General features: G+C 45.7%; 1 non-coding gene and 1 pseudogene across 1 annotated transcript; both read left to right on the forward strand.

Moving 5' to 3' along the window:
* Positions 1-1,345: 1,345 nt before the first annotated feature.
* On the forward strand, positions 1,346-1,450 carry LOC144230493 (U6 spliceosomal RNA). Its single transcript, XR_013334778.1, has one exon. It is a non-coding gene; the product is annotated as a U6 spliceosomal RNA (small nuclear RNA).
* Positions 1,451-4,221: 2,771 nt separating this feature from the next.
* LOC144230420 (uncharacterized) lies at positions 4,222-6,773 on the forward strand (annotated as a pseudogene).
* Positions 6,774-17,943: the final 11,170 nt, after the last annotated feature.

Raw genomic sequence — 17,943 nt, forward strand, 5'->3', positions numbered from 1 at the left:
CCTCTTTATGTTACTCTAATTGTTTAATTCTGAATATTCCCTTTCCTTTATAATTAAAGCTTTTCTCCAGGGAACAAAAGTGCAGCTATCCTGAATTACTATTATTCAGAACACACTACATGGTACTGGCAGACCTGATTCATACCATGGGTACTGAGTTGGTTGGGGAAGATGGGAGACAAGTGGGAAATGAGACCCTGTGAAGCTAGAAGAAAGAAGGCACAAACTGGTGAATAGTCAATGAGGGCCAGTAACGATTTTCGAAGTTGTTGTTTTTTTTTAATGTTTTTATTTATTTCTGAGAGAGAGAGAGAGAGACCACGTGAGCAGTGAAGGGTCGGGGAAAGAAGGAGACACAGAATCTGAAACAGGCTCCAGGCTCTGAGCTATCAGCACAGAGCCTGACCCGGGGCTCGAACCCATGAACTGCGAGATCATGACCTGAACAGAAGTTGGATCCTTAACCGGCTGAGCCATCACCCCTCAATTTTCATAGTTTGAAGTCTAGTGCCAGAGTTGCTCAATCTTGCTATGCACCTCACCAAACCCCTGAAACTTTCCTTTTGCAATCACACACCCCTGCATGGGCACTGCTTGAAAAATAATGAATGTAGAGCTGGGTACCAATGACAGCAAATACATACACTTTATTCTGAGATACCACAGAGGTGCTGTAGTGGGGACAAACGCTTTTGCTGGGTGACCAGCTGGAGTTAATAATGCAGCTATTACCTAATAAATTCATTTTTTTCTTTCTCCATTTATACTAGTTATCAATGAATAAATCCCTTAGTTATGGCTGCCTTTTAAAAAGTTGCCTATCCATTGCCTGTTCTGGCTACCCACCCTACCAACTCGTTTTCCTTAATGATTCCCTTAGTGCTTCAAAATCTCATGCGATCCAGCTGTGCATGAGTGAGCAGTGTCCCGAACACAGTGAGGAAGCTGTGGCTCTAGTTGAGAATGTACGGAGTGCGTCTGGGCAACAGGTGAGAAAAGGCAAATCAAAACCTGGTGAATTTAGTTACGAAGTGGGGTGAGGTGCGCAGTAATCTGTTACTGGAGAGGCACTGAGAAGTGCACAGTAGCCTTCCGCCACCCACCACAAACTCTTAGCTATCTTGGCTTGGTCCCATGCCCTTCGTCTATGGGGAGACTGTTTTATTTGCTGAAATAACATACACGCTGATATAGTCAGTGGATTCTAGCATCCCTAACACGAACATATAAGCTCAGGTTAGTTCTCCAAAACAAGGCCAGGGAAAGGACAACGGTCCCTCACTCAGGGGATCAGGAGACTTAGAGTTGGTGAGTTAAAATCCAATCTCTCTTGCTGAAAGGTTCCGTGCCCGCTTAGCCAGCACATATACTAAAACGAACGATACAGAGAAGATTAGCATAGCCCCTCTACAAGGATGACACACAAATTCATGAAGCGTTCCATATTTTTATGAGCACTGGGTGTTATATGGAAACCAACTTGACAATAAACTATTTGTAAAAAAATAATAATAATAATACAAAAAAAAAAAAGAAAGGTTCCTTGAGTGCAGGTGCTATGGTTATACACTCAACAAAGTTGTATCAGAGCTGCTGCCGCCGGGGTTAGCAGGTCAGTATGGCATAGTGATGAGTTTCACACCGTGTGCACTTGTCCAGGTAGGCCTCGGTCTGAGATCTTGTCAGTGTAACGATCTTGTACATTCCGGGAGAAGGAGCTGTGAAAGGCACAGGAGAACAGGAACGTGGCTTTGGTTGTGGGGGATTTGTGGGAAGAAGGCAAGTGAGACCCCAGCCAGAAGTCTGGGAGAGCCACAGAGTGAAGGAAGCGTGTGGGTCAGAGGAACGCTTGTGGCCTGCGCCCCTCTGTGCGCCACAGGAAGCAGCTCGCTGGGTGCGGACAAGGCACGGCTGGAACGGGAGGTACTGGTGTCCCTGGTGAGGAGGCAGCCGGGTCCCCAGGCTGAGGGAGGGGGAATGGGGAGGAGGCTTAGCATGTCACAGGACCGAGGATTGAGTGGCGTTGACATAATGGGCAGAGGGCAGAGCCGTGTGGTGGGGACGCAGCAGGGACGAAGCTGAGGAAGCTCATGAAGGACCCATGGCGTCGGGACAATGAATAACACGTGGGGCGGCGCAGAGAAGGGCGAGCAGTAGCACGTGTATGGAGTCAGAGCCGGGGCAGGCGACTGGCGGGAACCCCTACCTGCGAGAAGTCATCCTGACCCAGGTCCCCTTGGCCTCTCCCTGTGGTGACAGTCTCTCTCTCCCGTGGCCCCCACCATTTCAGAGCCAGGATCTTCACAGGAACGCACACGGTACAGGAACGTCAGGGACAAAACAGCCATCTGAAACCTGTCTGGGCGTGAAGGGCAGAGCGAGCGGAGGGGAGAGGGAGCAATGCAAGCTGACGGCACTCGCCAGGACGCACACTCCTCACTCACTTGAAGGACAAGTCATACACTTCGGACTTCATGAAGGAAGGTGGCTCTGAAAGACACAGGTGGCTTTGAGGTGCCTGCTAGACGGCAGATATGGGGGCTTTACAGGGAACGGGACAGGTGGGTCCCTGGCCTGCTGCAGCCACGTCCATGGAGCAAAGACCACAAGCAAAGGAAGAAAGATCCAGGAACGAGCAGGCTGATGTGATGGAGACTGACTGTGGGGCAGACAAAAGTGGGCACCGCCTCTCCGGGGGATATTCACAGTACTGTACAATCACCAGCTCTCTCCAGTTGCAGAACAACTTTCAGCCCCCAAAAGGAAACTGTACAGTAGGAAGTTACTCCTCATTCTCCCTCTGGATTTGCCTATCCTGGAGATTTCATCAAAAGGGTCTCCTACAACACATGACCTTCCATGCATGCCCTCTCTCATTTAGCAGGTTTAAGCCTGTACCACTACTTAGTTCCTTTTCTTTCCTGACTAATACTCCATTACATGCGCAGACCAAGGCTGCCTTTGTGTGTGTCTTACAGTGAACCACTGTGGCTGCATAAGAGCTGTCCACGGCCACTGCTGCCTTTTATGCTTAACTGAAAACTTCTATTATAGGGTACTCCATGATTATATTTTGATAATTTTTGTTTATTTAAGTAATCTATGCACCCAGCATAGGTTTTGAACTCACAACCTCAAAGAGTCACATGCTCTTCAACTGAGCAAGCAAGGCTCCCCTGCCCAGTACTTTTTATTTATTTATTTATTATTATTATTTTTTAATGTTTTATTTATTTCTAGGAGAGAGAGAGAGAGACAGCGTGAACAGGGGAGGGTCAGAGAGAGAGGGAGTCACAGACTGAAACAGGCTCCAGGCTCTGAGCTGGCAGTCAGCACACAGCCCGATGCGGGGCTCGAACCCACGAACCGCGAGATCATGACCTAAGCGAAAGTCGGACGCTTAACCGACTAAGCCACCCAGGCGCCCCTGCCCAGTACTTTTTAAAAGCCACCACTTTATTGAACACAAATCCTAGAGTGAGGGAAACATTCCATCTTCACACGGTTGACATGAGCTAGCTTTTATTGATCAAACAGAAGACTAAGAGGGGCCTGTGCATAATCAACGTTAGTATAAATCTTACCATTTTTTTCTTTTTAATCCTTTGGAACGTGACTGCTCTCCAGTTTGTGGTTCCCAAGGCTGTGGGGGTCTGAGTATGAAGGGGGTAAAAACTCACCCTGTACCAGGTTCTGCTCCCCGTGCTCACCCTATCTTCGGGCTGCTCTGATCCCTATTTGGGTAACTTCCTCAGGGTCACAGACTTCTGCATGTCCTCCGAAGACAACAAAATGAAACATTTCCTTAGAATTCATGAAGGGAGATTTCTGGGAAAGAATATATTATGTTGGTCTGACAAAAATAAAAGGCATGAGATGCTGAGACATTTTTAGGACGTACTAGGGTAACTAGCTGGCTGGGCTCAGAGCGTCTCTCCTCCATTAAACTTTTTTTTTTTCTGTAACGAGCACATACTGCTTTAGAATGAAAGCCTTTTTGATAAAAGCTGTTATGCAAAGAGTCTGCTGAAAGGAGCTTCTTGACACACAGAGGCCACTGGCGATGGCAGTGGTCCTCAAACTCTTAGCGTGTTTGGACTCACCCGGGGGGCTGTGTCCATCCACTCACAGCCCCGGAGTGTCCGATGCAGTGGGGGCAGGGCCCAGGAATGTGCATTTGTGATGGGTTCCCAGCGCTGCTGCTGCTGGGCCAGGAGCCCCATGCACAGCCCTGCTCTGGCTGCTCTGTGGCAGCCGCCCTCCAAAAGAGGCTGTTTCCTCACCAGCCTGGATGACGGCACAGCCTCCCAGGAACCTGCCCCAAGAGAGGGGTCTTCGAGACCAGGAGACAGGCGCTGTGCGTGGGACAGCTGGGGCCCAGGTGAGCTGTGCTTTGACCCCTTCTGTCTCTTGAGGTTCCCATTTCATTCACTCTTACCCCCAAGCCCCTTCACTTCCAGAGAAGTTAGGGAGATCATGAGGTCCATTCTCTGGCCTTCTCTGCATTCTTTTCTGGCTCTGATGCCCAAAGGACAGGCAGGTCTACCTCGAGGTCCGTGGCCTAGCAATCAAGAGGGGCTGCCTCTGCTGCTGGTGTGATTACCACCTTGATGGATGGCCTTCCACGGGCCAGGGAGTCTGGCTCTCTCTGCATTCAGGCTTTTTCCCTTGCCCTTCAGAGGACGAATATGCATCCGCAGCCTCTTTCCCAGGGGGCCTGTCATTTTTCCTGTGCAGCTCCTTTCGTCAGCCTCCTCAGATGGCCAGTCAGGCCTCCAGGCAGACTCTCCTCTTCCCTCCTCCTGCTGCATGATCCCCCTTTCCTGGTAAATCATATGCTGGCCAGGTGCTCGCAACACGCTTTCTTCTCATTTGGGCCAAACTCGGGAGGGCCTTCAGGTAGGCTGTCAAGAACTGAGATCAAACCTGCAGACAGACTGGCAGATGGCACAGAACTGGCCTCCCTGCCTCGGTTTTGTCACTGTGTCCAAACATCCAAAAAGGGACAGAACAAGAGAAAAGCAGGTGGAGTTGAGGGGTATTTACCTGTGACCACAGGGTTTGGAGCTTGAAAATATTACAACTGGAAAATGAAATGAGGCTATTATTAGTAGAAGACTGAAACCTGGGAAGACCTCCATTCTTGATGGTGCTTTAATTATAACCTTCCTCATTCCTCTGTTCTTTCTCCACAGTCCAGCATGTTTCTGTTCTCTCAGGTCTTGAGATCAAGAATGGAACCAAAAAAGAGAATCAAAAATGGGAGCATTCAGAGCAGGCCGAAGTGAAGGAGACCCTATGGAGAAAGTCTGGTGACTTTTTTTGGAACCCTGAACCGGAAAGAGAAGGGAAGGGTGAGCCTATGCTGAGAGGGCCATGTAGACGGTCTCCAGGGGAGCATGAGGGGAGAGCCCCAGCCCAGGTGAGGGAGAGTCAGCAGATACTCAAGGCTGGAGAGAAGGCCTGTGCACATCTGAGCGGGGGAACCTGCTCTCAAGGAACTTTCTGTTGTTACCAGTCAGTGTAGGAGCTGGACAAAGCTTCTTAGTGTCAGGAATGTGGGAAAAGCTTTAGCCGAGGTTCTTACCTTGTGCGGCATCAGAGAATCCACACGGGAGAAAAGCCTCACAAATGCGGCGAGTGTGGGAAAGGCTTTAGTGAGCGCTCCAACCTCACTGCCCACCTAAGGACGCACACGGGGGAGAGACCCTACCGCTGTGGGCAATGTGGGAAAAGCTTCAACCAGAGCTCCAGCCTCATTGTCCACCAGAGGACCCACACCGGGGAGAAGCCTTACCAGTGCACCGTCTGTGGAAAGAGATTCAACAACAGCTCCCAGTTCAGTGCTCACCGGCGAGCCCACACGGGGCAGAGCCCATACCTGCGTGCACAGTGTGGGAAAAGCTTCAACAACAGCTCCGTCAGTGCCCACCAGAAAACACACACTGGGGAGAAGTATTACAGTTGCTCTGTGTGAGGGAAGCTTCACTAAGCACCCTGCCCTGATATGCCATCAGGGGGCACACAAGGAAGACACCTCAAGTCACCAAGAAGGGATACGTGGAGCGGGGGTGTAGGAGAGCCAACATATCAATTCCGTAGTTTGACGTGTCGCCTGAAGCTTCTGTCTGCTCATGGAGGCTTCTGCTAGCCAGGCCCTGGCGCAGCAGGAGACTTACTCACCAGCCGGTCTCAACAACACGGGCAGGAAGAGCAACCAGCAAAAGAATCCTGAGCTTTCTTTATAGGTCTGCCTGTGACCCACAGTCGTGTGTCACCGTGGACCTCCGTCTGCTCTCAATGAAGAGGCCTGTGGGGTCTAAAGTCCTGACAGGAAACTAGGTTAACCTTGTTCTGAACAGGGGTTCAGGCTAGGGGCCTGGGAAGGGTTCCTGGGGAAGGTCACAGAAGATATTTTCTCTCCTCATGGGAAGCACATCTAGAAGTTAAGCTCCTAGATGTTTCCTAAACCAATAATGGCCTACAGACACCTGCTTTCAGGAACTTCCACCTCAGAGTAGATCATTGCTATGTATTCCAGTCACCCAGAAAAGACAGCAAACCTGGAGGAATGGCTTAAGCCACCAGATACTACTACTCCAAGTGACTTCATCCCAGACTTCAGCAAGTATGACCTCTGGGTTCCTCTAAGATTTCTCCTGTGTCTCACCCCCACCCAGGATCCTGCTTTCTTACCTGGTATAGTCAATGGTTGCTGCAGGTTCGTACGCATTACTGCTTCTGATGAAAATAAAGGTGTTTCTCCCTCCACATTCTCTTGGCCTTTGGTCTGAACTTTCTCCATCAGAAACCTTATCCTCCGGCAGAAGCCCACAGGGGATCCGGGGGCAGCGCCTGCTTTGCTGCAGTAGGACATGCAGAGAAGCAGCAGAACGGGGTTGGGGGGCGGGGGTGCACAGTCACTGAGAGGGANAGAAATCCAGTCACATTCGTCTCCTTTGGGGACGGGTGTGACTCAGACACTGAGGACACAGCCCAAGTTCTCACAGCTTCCCAGGCATGCAATCCCTGCATCTGAGAGCAGAAGGTGCTCAGTCACAGAGCCTGCGCAGGTGAACATAACCTGCAGAGCAGAACCGGTTCAGTTTATAGGGGACAACTATCTCCCTTCCTTCATCCTTGGGAACAGAGACCTACTGAAAGCTCAGTGACTGTGAAGGTCCCACCTGGCTGTCCACCCACCACCCTGCCTGCAGAGGGGAAAGACAGCCTGAATTCTTGGGAAAACTCACACAAATGCCAATCAGGAAAAAAGCAAGCAGTTAAGCAGCAAAGGGATGCCTGAGTGGCTCCAGTGGTTAAGTGTCTGACTTCAGCCCAGGTTATGATCTCATGGTTCGTGGGTTCGAGCCCCACATAGGGCTCTGTGCTGACAGCTCAGAACCTGGAGCCTGTCTTCGGATTCTGTGTCTCCCTCTCTCTCTGACCCTCCCCTGCTCATGCTGTCTCTACCTCTCTCTCAAAAAATAAATAAATATAAATTAAATTTAAAAAAATTTTAAGGAGTTTCTTTATAACATATCTCACCAACTGACATGTATTTAGAGATTTAACATCTGTCATTCCCCTGTAAGAATGTAAGGTTCTTGGAGAGCAGGGAATTGATTTGGTTACTGCTGAATCACAGCACCTCCAGTATCGCCTGGAGTGTATAATTATTTTGCAAATGAATAAATGGGTAAGAAAATATAAGACTGGGGTCAACAGAACTGATTAAGTGTCTAGGTGTCAAGTACTTAAGCATTTTGAAGAATACAAAATATGAAAACTGGTCTCTCTTTTGAGTTGTCTGTGTTATCGGTCTCTCCTCCTTTTCCACTACTAATGCTTAAAGCGGATTTCTGACCCTCAGCGTTATTAACACTTTGGGCCACACAGGTGTTTATTGTGGGGGAGGGGGTGGGTAGCGGTATCCTGTGCATTACAGAATGTGCAGCTGCATCCATGGCCTCCACCCAATGGATGACAGAGGTACTCCCAAGTTGTTACAAGAAAACTGACTCCACTGTTACCAAATTCTTTTTTGAGGCAAAATCATGGCTGGTTAGGAACCCCTGTTTAGGGACATATCGGTAGACCAGACTTGTATAAGAGTGTTCCTCTGTCCTCCTGGTCTTCCTACAGAGCAGATCTGGACTTCCTTACTTTTTTTTTTTTTTTTAGTTTATATATTTATTTATTTGGGGAGAAAGCACCTGCAGGGGAGGAGCAGAGAGAGGGAGAGAGGAATCCCAAACTGGCTTCAAGCTGTCAGTGCCGAGAGCCTGTTGCGGGGCTCGATCTTGCCAACTGATAAGATAACCTGAGCTGAAATCAAGAGTCTGATGCTCAACCAAATGAGCCACCAAGGGCCCTGGACTTCTTTACTTTCTACAAATCAAATCCAGTTGTATAACTACTCTGTCCCAAAGCCCTGGAGGCTTCCTGTCTCCATGGGACAAGCCAAGATCTCCAAGCTTGCAAGGCAGTCCTCCACATTCAGGGCCCCAACTACCCCTCCAGCCTCACTGTCCATTATCCTGTACACATTCTCGAACCAGTACAGGTGAACCAGTCTCAGGTCCTAGAACAAACAGGCTCTGGGGTTTCAAGCCATAGTGCCTTGATCTGCTAAACTTTTCCTGACTACAACACTCTTTTCCCAAGGTTCAACCAGGGGAGGAAGGGTAGCTGAGCCTAGAAACGTAGAAAGAAGCTTTAATGTCCTGAAGGGGAGCACCATGACAAGGCAAGAACTCCACTGGATGAGTACCGGCGCCACCACCACCACTTTCTTGAAGCCTCCGAATGCGTTCAACTCCTTGGCCCTGTCTCCAACTCTCTCTTAAGGTGCCTTTTCTAACAATCTAACACCACAGTGTTTCTGGTGGGTTTGTCTTCTCCACGAGTTTGGACGCTCTCAGGGCGAGGAGCAGGTCATGTCTGAGTGGTCTTCTGAGGCAGTAGGGCCTCAGGGAATGAATGTGTTTTTTTTTTTAATTTTTTTTTTAATGTTTTATTTCTAGGAGAGAGAGAGAGAGAGACAGCGTGAGCAGGGGAGGGTCAGAGAGAGAGGGAGTCACAGACTGAAACAGGCTCCAGGCTCTGAGCTGGCAGTCAGCACAGAGACCGATGCGGGGCTCGAACTCACGAACCGCGAGATCATGACCTAAGCGAAAGTCGGACGCTTAACCGACTAAGCCACCCAGGCGCCCCGGGAACGAATGTTTTATCAGCGCAAATCCCAAGGGCAAGAGGCTCAGGTCCTTTCAAAATCCTCTCCACTGGGAAATACACGGACTGATGCCCGAAGGCAGACGGGCTGGCATGCCGCCTACCTCGTCTCCACACCTCCCCAAGAGGGGCGGGGTGTCTTCACGTCCCGAGACCCAGGTCGGGAGACGACAGCTATAAGGGAGAGTCAGAAGCAGCAGCACCGGGGGCCACTGGAACAGGAAAGGTCAATTTCATATAAGTCACTCACCAGCCATGCCATCTTTTCAGCGCGCTGGACAAGAAGCTTCCACGGCTCATGCCGGCAGTTTCTGAAGACCAGACGCTGGAGCAATGGCTTCCCTCCCCCTCCCCCCCAAGAGCGGAGCGAACACGCAAGCGCGGTCTAAAGGACATTTCCGTTTCTTTGGTTTCCGCCCTCCGGTAATCGCCAGCAGTCCTCAGCAGTGAATAGACAGGACCCTCTGGCGTCTTGCCCTGGGGCCAACCACGCTCTCCTATTGGTTCCTGCTGTGCTGTTGGCCAAGTGCTGCTTTCGGCTTGTTCACTTCGATAGGTTCTCCTTCCAGCCCAGTTGTTGCTCAGAGCAGCATTTTACAGGCGTGACAGCGACAGGAATCAAAAAGCCGTTACGCTAGCCGTATGCTAGGCGCAGTTGTAAACACGTTCATACTAAGTAATCCTAACAACCATCCTGTTGAGTCGGGAAAGGGTTAACATTAGGCAGGGAGACAAAGAACCTTAAGGGAGGCAGGATGCACCAGAAGTGGGAGGCTAAAGACGCGGCAGCGGAGTATGGGGGAAAAAGAAGGTAAGACAAACGTATTTCAGACCTGCCTGGGCTAGATGCCATGCCTGCAGCCTCAGTCTCTCTGATGTCCCAATAAAAAGCCAGGGACAAAAATCCTCAGCGGCTACCCAGTCAGGACCCCTCCCACCCTTAAGAGCTTTATACTTTCCTTCAATAAACTCATCACTTTCCTCACTCTCTTGTCCATGAGATTCATTCTTCGACTCTGTGAGACAGGACCAGCTTCTCTCCCTGTAACACCGTGAAGTCAGTAGTATTACTTTTTTCATTCTCTAGAAGGGGAAACCAAGACAGTTTTCAAGTGACTGCCTAATGAGAGAGGTAGGGCTAGAACTCGCTTCCGACCCAGTGATTTCTTCCCTGTTTCATATCTTAATATTCTGTGAGCACCACAAATCATTGTCATATTAAAAGGAAACCTCTCCATTCCCTATTTCCCAAGCAACACTCTTTCTCTGCAGAGGAAATAACTGTTACTGTGTGTTTATCTTCCTGTACCTTCATATGTAATTTTGCCCGTTACAAATATATAACATATATATTTCATATAACATATTTCAATCCTCAATCATTTTTCTTTGATGGACATTAAAACACTTTCCTAATTTTCACATATCTGTGTATGATATTCTGTATCGGAATATTCTGAATATGTTTTGAAGAGGGAGCTGATGGATTGGGATGCTGAGTGTGTGGGAAAGAACAGTGGTCTGTCTGTGTTTTCTGGCCCCTTCATGCATTCATCCATCATTTATGAAGATGCTGTGAAGCATTAGCACTCCATCAGGATATAAATGGAGGGAGGTGGGTTATGATATAGACTGATAAACCTCCTTAGGGAAAGCATTCCACTATGATTAAGATTAACACTGATCAAGGGTGGCTGAGTGGCTCAGTCAGTTAAGGCTCCAACTTTGTCTCAGGTCATGATCTCTGGGTTCATCAGTTCAAGCCTGGGGTAAGGCTCTGTGCTCATGGCTTGGATCCCAGAGCCTGCTTCAGATTCTCTGTCTCCCTCTCTCTCTGTCCCTCCTCCACTTGTGTACTCTTTCTCTCTCAAAAATAATTAAATAAAACATTATAGAAATTAAAAATATATATATAACACTGAGTAGTTTTCACTAAACACTCCCAAAACTATCTATTTGATCCTTACAATGTTCTTGTCAGCTATTCTATTCACTTTACAGACGATAAAATGGATGCTGGAGAGATCAGATCCACTAAGTATCACATCTCATTTGCAGAGTACACCAAAGTGCCCAAGTCTCTTGGCTCCTAGTGTCATGAACTTTCTAAGGTATGTTATTGCCTCTCTATTCAGAAGGCAGTGTAACTAGAGCACTCCACTGACAAAAAGGAGAGAGATAACACAGTCTGATTTGGAAAAAAAAAACAAAGACAGAGCAGTGCTTCTCTGTAGCTCTGGTCACATGTCTCCTCAGCCACCTAGAAATTTCTTGAGTGCACCCTTAAGCTCCATGTTCCTTATGCTGTCGATGAGAGAATGGAGTATGGATGTATGTTAAGAACAGGATAGGGGCGGGTGGGTGGCTCTGTCGGATGAACATCCAGCTCTTGATTTCAGCTCAGGTCTTATTCTCATGGTTTGTGAGATAGAGCCCCACTTTGGGTTCTGTGCTGAAAGTGTGGAGCCTGCTTAGGATTCTCTCTCTCTCTCTCTCTCTCTAAGTAAATAAAAAAAATAGGATAAAGGAGCATCTGGCTGGCTCAGCCAGTAGTGCATGAAACTCTTGGTCTCAGGGTTGTGAGTTTGGGCCCCAAGATGGGTGTAGAGGTTACTTTAAAATAAAATAGTTTTTAAAAAGAACAGGATAAAGATAAGGAAATTGGTCTCACCAAGGAAGTAGCTATTCTTAGGAGAGAGTCAGTCAGACATGACTATCCCATAGAGAATTCCTATACCACTTGGTGGGATCTGCAGGTTCCTAAGCCTTTGCTCCCCTAGTCCGTGGCTTAGAAGATCTTGGCCACTTCTGTAATGTAGATATATTTGACAAGGGTCAATCAAATGGATACCAGTAGAAATAACATTATTGTCACAAAGACTAAACTATTTTTTTTTTTTTTTTTTAGAAAGAGAGAGCACATGAGCAGGGGAGAGGGGCAGAAGAGGAAGAGAGAGAATCCCATGCAGGCTCCACCTCAGCCCAGACCCCCATGTGAGGCTCCATCCCACCACCCTAGGGTCACAACCTGAGCCAAAATCAAGACTAGGACATTCAACTGACTGTGCCACCCAGGTGCCCCAAGACTTTAAACATTTGGAGCCTTTATGGCTTCATGTTTGCCTTTATGGCTACACGTACCTTTATCCAAGCAGGCACCTCATAAAGGAAGTGGTCAACATGGTGCTGCTCACAGTGGTGACTACAGTGTGGCAGTCATCTGAAGTAGGCTGTCATCAAAACCATTCTCCAAGGCCATGGGGCACACGGGTGAATCATTGGGTTAAGCGTTTGACTGTTGATTTCAGCCCAGATCATGGTCTCATAGTCGTGGGATCAAGTCCTGTGTTGGGCTCTGTGCTGAGAGTGATGCTTACTTGGGATTCTCTCTCTCTCTCTCTCTCTCTCTCTCTCTAGCTGTTGGCCCCTCACCCCTCTCTCTCAAAAAATAAAAATAAAATTTTAAAATTATAAAAATAACACAGTATTCTGCAAGGCTAGAGTTGTCATCTTCAGAAAGTCACACTACTGCTTGACCGCAGCATAATGCAAGACCAACAGATGGCAATGTGTGGCCATTGCAATCACTGATAAGAGAACGCTCTCAGTGGAGTTGAGGGACAGGGTGAAAAAAAGAAAAAATCAACTATCATCTTATGGCATATTCATGTGTGTCTCCAAGTTTTCTAGTGTTCTTGGATCAACATTTTTTTTAAATTATCCAAATAATGACATAAAGTTTCTTACGTGGCTGCAGGAAGTTTTTGTGTTTCACACTTTTCTATAACTTTTTACTACACATCTCACTTGTGATATTCATCTAAGTGGGTGCAATATAGCTCTACCTTTTTTATTGCTGTATAATATTCCACTAAATGACTATCACATTCGCTCATCTCTCCTGTTAGTGGACATTTGGGCTGTTTCAGGATTTTATTATAAACACTGCTGCTGTAAACATTATTGTACATGTAGACAGGTATATTTTTAAGACTTTATCTAGGGTATATCCAGAGAAATAGGTCATTGGTGTGTACATCCTCAACTTTACTAAATAATGCCAAAGTGGTTGTACTAGTATCCCCAGCCTCCAACAGTATTTAAAAAGTTCTAGTTTGGGAACACCTGGGTGGCTCAGTCAGTTAAGCATATGACTCTTAGTCTTGGCTCAGGTCATGATCTCATGGTTTTGTGAGTTTGAGCCCCACATCAGGCTCCACACTGACAGTGCAGAGCCTGCTTAGGATTCTCTGTCTCCTTCTTTCTGCCCCTCCTCCACTCACACTGTCTCTGTCTCCCTCAAAATAAATAAACTTAAAAAAAAAATTGGTCCTAGTGGAAGCACCTGGGTGGCTCAGTCAGATGAGCATCTGATTTTTTATTTCAGCTCAGGTCACCATCCCAGAGTGATGGGATCAAGCCCTGGGTTGGGCTCTGCAATGAGAATAGAGCCTCTCTCCCTCTGTCCCACTTCCCTGCTTGGACTTTATCTCAAAAAAAAAAAAAAAAGGAAAGGAAGGAAGGAAAGAAAGAAAGAAAGAAGAAAGAGAAAGAAAGAAAGAAAGAGAGAAAGAGAGAAAGAAAGAAAGAAAGAAAGAAAGAAAGAAAGAAAGAAAGAAAGAAAAAGAAAAGTTAGTTCCTGGTGTTTCTGGTGTTTTCATATCATTATGAATTCTTGGTATTGTCAGTCGTTTAAATTTCTACCAATCAGAATGAAAAAAAAATTTCATTTTGACTTTAATTTGAATCCCTGATTCCTAATGAAATTTAACATATTTTCATATATGATCAACAAATTATGCTTCAGACAACTAGAAACTTAGACCTCAGGTATTTCTCACATTCTCTAGGAATGCTCTCACTTTCCTGATTGTCATTTGTCATTTCATTCTCTGTACAGCTCTGAGTCTTCTACCCTTTATATTTGGCCCTTTATTAACTGTTTCCCCATGCTGCTTCCACTCTTGTCTGCTTCTCCCTACAGGCAAAGCTTGGGCACAATACTCTTGCTTTGTTTTTCAAAACAGGGTTCATATGAGGCTTCACTGGTGCCTAAATATAATGGAAGTACAGCACAGAAAACGAAAATCAAACTCAGAGTATTCCCTTCTGATTATTTGCCATGGCTTTTACAGGGGTCCCCCCAATGATCATCTTTAGTTTTTGCCTGACATCATGTTAATGGGATCTAAACATCTTCTTCTGCAATAAAAGCTCCATTTTGGGGCACCTGAGTGGTTTAGTCGATTAAGCATAGGACTTTTGATTCCAGCTCAGGTTATGAAGTCGTGGTGGTGGGATCAAGTCTGACATCGGGCTCTGCCCTGACGGAGTGGGACTTGCTTGGGATTCTCTCTCTCTTTCTCTCTCTCCTTGCCCCTCCCTTGCTCGCACTCTCATTCTCTCTTTCTCAAAGTAAATAAGAGCTTTTTAGGGGTGCATGGTGGCTCAGCTGGTTAAGCATCTGACTTTGGCTGGGGTCATGATCTCACAGTGTGAGTTTGAGCCCCGCGTCAGGCTCTGTGCTGACAGCTGAGAGCCTGAAGCCTGCTTCAGATTCTGTGTCTCCTTCTCTCTCTGTCCCTCTCCTGCTCATGTTCTCTCTCTCTTTCGAAATAAACATTTAAAAAATTTTTTTAAATAAAAACTTTTTTAAAAACCTCTTTTTAAATTTAATATGTTCACTCTCTTTGTCTCAATCCCCTAATTCTCCCACCAAACAAAAGAAGTTAATATTATACTCTCTTTGAGGTGTGTATTACCTTACCAATAGTAGTAACACTTAGTGTCCAGAAATAGGCTTCTAAATACCATTTGAGAGAAATGGCTGGGCTTGGGCAGGGATAATACAAGATGAACATGGAATATCTTGTGGTTCCAGAAAGCAAAAAGTGCTCAAATAACTTGGGGAAAGTCAGAAAAACAAAAGTTTGAATGGGCTCCCACTAATCAAATAGCAGACAATGTAATAATAGTAACACACGACAAACCATTGAATAAAAGCGGAAACCTTAATTTTGTAACATGTACATAAATGAATACACTGAGTTTCATTAGTAACAGGATATTAACATAGTTTCAAATTACTTCACCATTCAACAGTTATTAACTATAAAAGAAATAAAAATAGATAAAATACATACAGGAAAAGCCTGGCAGATGCCATCTTTACTTGGTGATTCAAGTAAATGCCATTAACAATGGGACACGTTGAAGTGAACACTATCTTAGCTGGCTCAGGCTGCCATAACAAAATACCATAGACATGGTGACTTAAACAGGAATCTATTTGCCCATGTTTCTATAGGCTGGAAAGTCAAAGGTAAGGGTTCTAGAAGGATTCAGTTTCTGGTGAGAGCTCTTTCCTGGCTTGTAGATGAACACTTTGTTTATACATGGCATTGTCTCTGAGTGGGTGTGGATAAAGATCTCTTCTTTTGTTCCCTGTTTAATAAGGTCACCAATTTTATCAGATTAGGCACCCACCTAATTACCTACCCCTAATTAACTCCTAAAGGCCATATCTTCAAATACAATCACATTGGGGTTAGGGCTTCAATGTATGAATTTGAGGGTAGGACACAATTTAGTTCATAGAAACACCTGATAGGATACAAAGAAAGCAACATCACTGCTGTAGTATTCCTGACAGAGAGGCAAAACTTGAATCTAATTAGGAGGAAGCATAAAGCTCAAACTGAGGGATGTTAATAAAATGACTAATGATCTTTAAAGTGTCAGTGTTATTTATGTCAATAAAAGACTGAGGAACCATTTTGGACTGACAAAGACTAAAGAAATGTGACGGGGCTCCTGCCTGGCTCAGTCAGAATAGCATGGGACTCTTGATCTTAGGGTTGAGTTCAAGCCCCATGTTGGGTGTAGAGACACTTACAAATAAAATATTTTTTAAAAAAGAGATGAAAAAAATAAGAGACATGACAACTAAATGCAGATATAAATGTTAACAAAAATCTTCTTGCTATGAAAGACCTTACTGGGCCAACTGGCAAAAGCTGAATGGAGTTTAAGGATTAGATGTCATGTGTTAATGCTCATTTAGTAATTCTGATGGCTCTTTTGTGGTCCCATAGGAGGATGTTTCTGTTTCTTGGACATACACACTAAGGTATTTGGGGAGGACAGAATACCAAGTTGTCAGTGTATTCTCAGGTGATTCAGAAGCAAAAGTCCTTTGTATCATGCTTTCAACTTTTCTGTAACTTCTTGATTGTTTCAAACAAATGTTTTAAAAAGTACAGCGTTTGTAGTCAAGATTATGTGGGTTTGATTCCATCCACCCCTCCACTGTGTCATCTCTACCAAGTTTTCTCTTGTGCTCCAATGTCCTCATCTTATACTGGGGGCAAGTATAGGTTGTGAGGAGTCAATGAGTTGATTCTGGTAAAGAGATTAGATCATTATCTAACACATGGTAAGTTCTGAGTAAAGTTAGCCAGTGGTGTTATAGTCAAATGAACAGACCTTTTCACCAAAATGATTAATGGAGCCTCCACATTAGTCCTTAATTTAGAGCCCACATTCTAGAGGAGAAGCTCACCAAACCAAATTCACTTTTCAATTCCTATTTCTCACCAACTCCTTTATTTCAACATCTCCTAACCACGGCAATGGAACTGAACCTCAGGGCTATGAACACAGGAAAATAATGGACTCCCTGCATTTGGTAGGTTCAAAATTTGGTCTTTTTTTTTTTTTAATGATTATTTATTTTGAGAGAGTGTGCACATGTCCATGAATAGGGGAGGGGCAAGAAGAAGAGAGAATACCAAGCAGTCTCTGAGCTGTCAGCGCAAAGCCCAAGAGGAGACTTGCTCTCACCAACTGGGAAATCATGACCTGAGCTGAAATCAGGAGTTGGATGCTTTGACTGAGCCACCCAGTCACCCCAAACTTTGGTCCTTTGATTCACGTATTCATACAGACTTCACTACCTTAAGAGGTACAGTATGTTCTAGATAGGCCCTATGAAAAGCTCCATGCGATATACCCTTAACTTTACTTAAATCCACTAAACAGACTATCGTATTCATATGCTGTACATTATTTCTTTTACCTATAGGTTGCTGAACCTCCCACAGATCTTGTTCTCTTTTTCATTTTTTGAATTTCCAACTGAGTGAGACGCCAAAGATACTTTTTCTTCTTGAACTTCAGAAGTAGAACTCCAAAGCCCTTTATGGCAAAGATCTTGCCTTACTTTAATTGCTTCTTTCCCAATATTTGACTGTTTCACCAACAAAATGATTCACCACTGAGACTCAAACATGAACATGTGTTTTCTGATTTCACAGGTGATCCCTGTGATGCTCTCGTGCCCCAGTGTAATCAGTCAGCTTTTTCTCATCTCTCCTGAATATTCAGAATACAGAGGAAAGTAGCCAAGACTAGCTTCTTAAAGAGAATCACAGGAGTTGTAATTTCCCACCATCACCCATTCCCTGCTGATTCCTCTCCTACTTTCACAACAGTTCCCTACTGATCACTTGCGGATTAGCTACAGCAATGGCAGTTGGGGTTGCTGCCTCCTGTCATGGAGATTGCTCCTGAGCTGCCAGCACTCATTTGTGACTGTGTGTTCTCAGTATTCGAACTTGTTTTATTATTAGCCTGAGCAATAAAGTTAAATTAAATTAAATTTTTAAAAAAGCATAACCCTAAATTTCTGATGTTGATAAAGACGTTTTT

This window comes from Crocuta crocuta, unplaced genomic scaffold (genome assembly GCF_008692635.1).
Source record: "Crocuta crocuta isolate KB4526 unplaced genomic scaffold, BGI_CrCroc_1.0 scaffold234, whole genome shotgun sequence".
In the NCBI taxonomy this organism is placed as follows: Eukaryota; Metazoa; Chordata; class Mammalia; order Carnivora; family Hyaenidae; genus Crocuta; species Crocuta crocuta.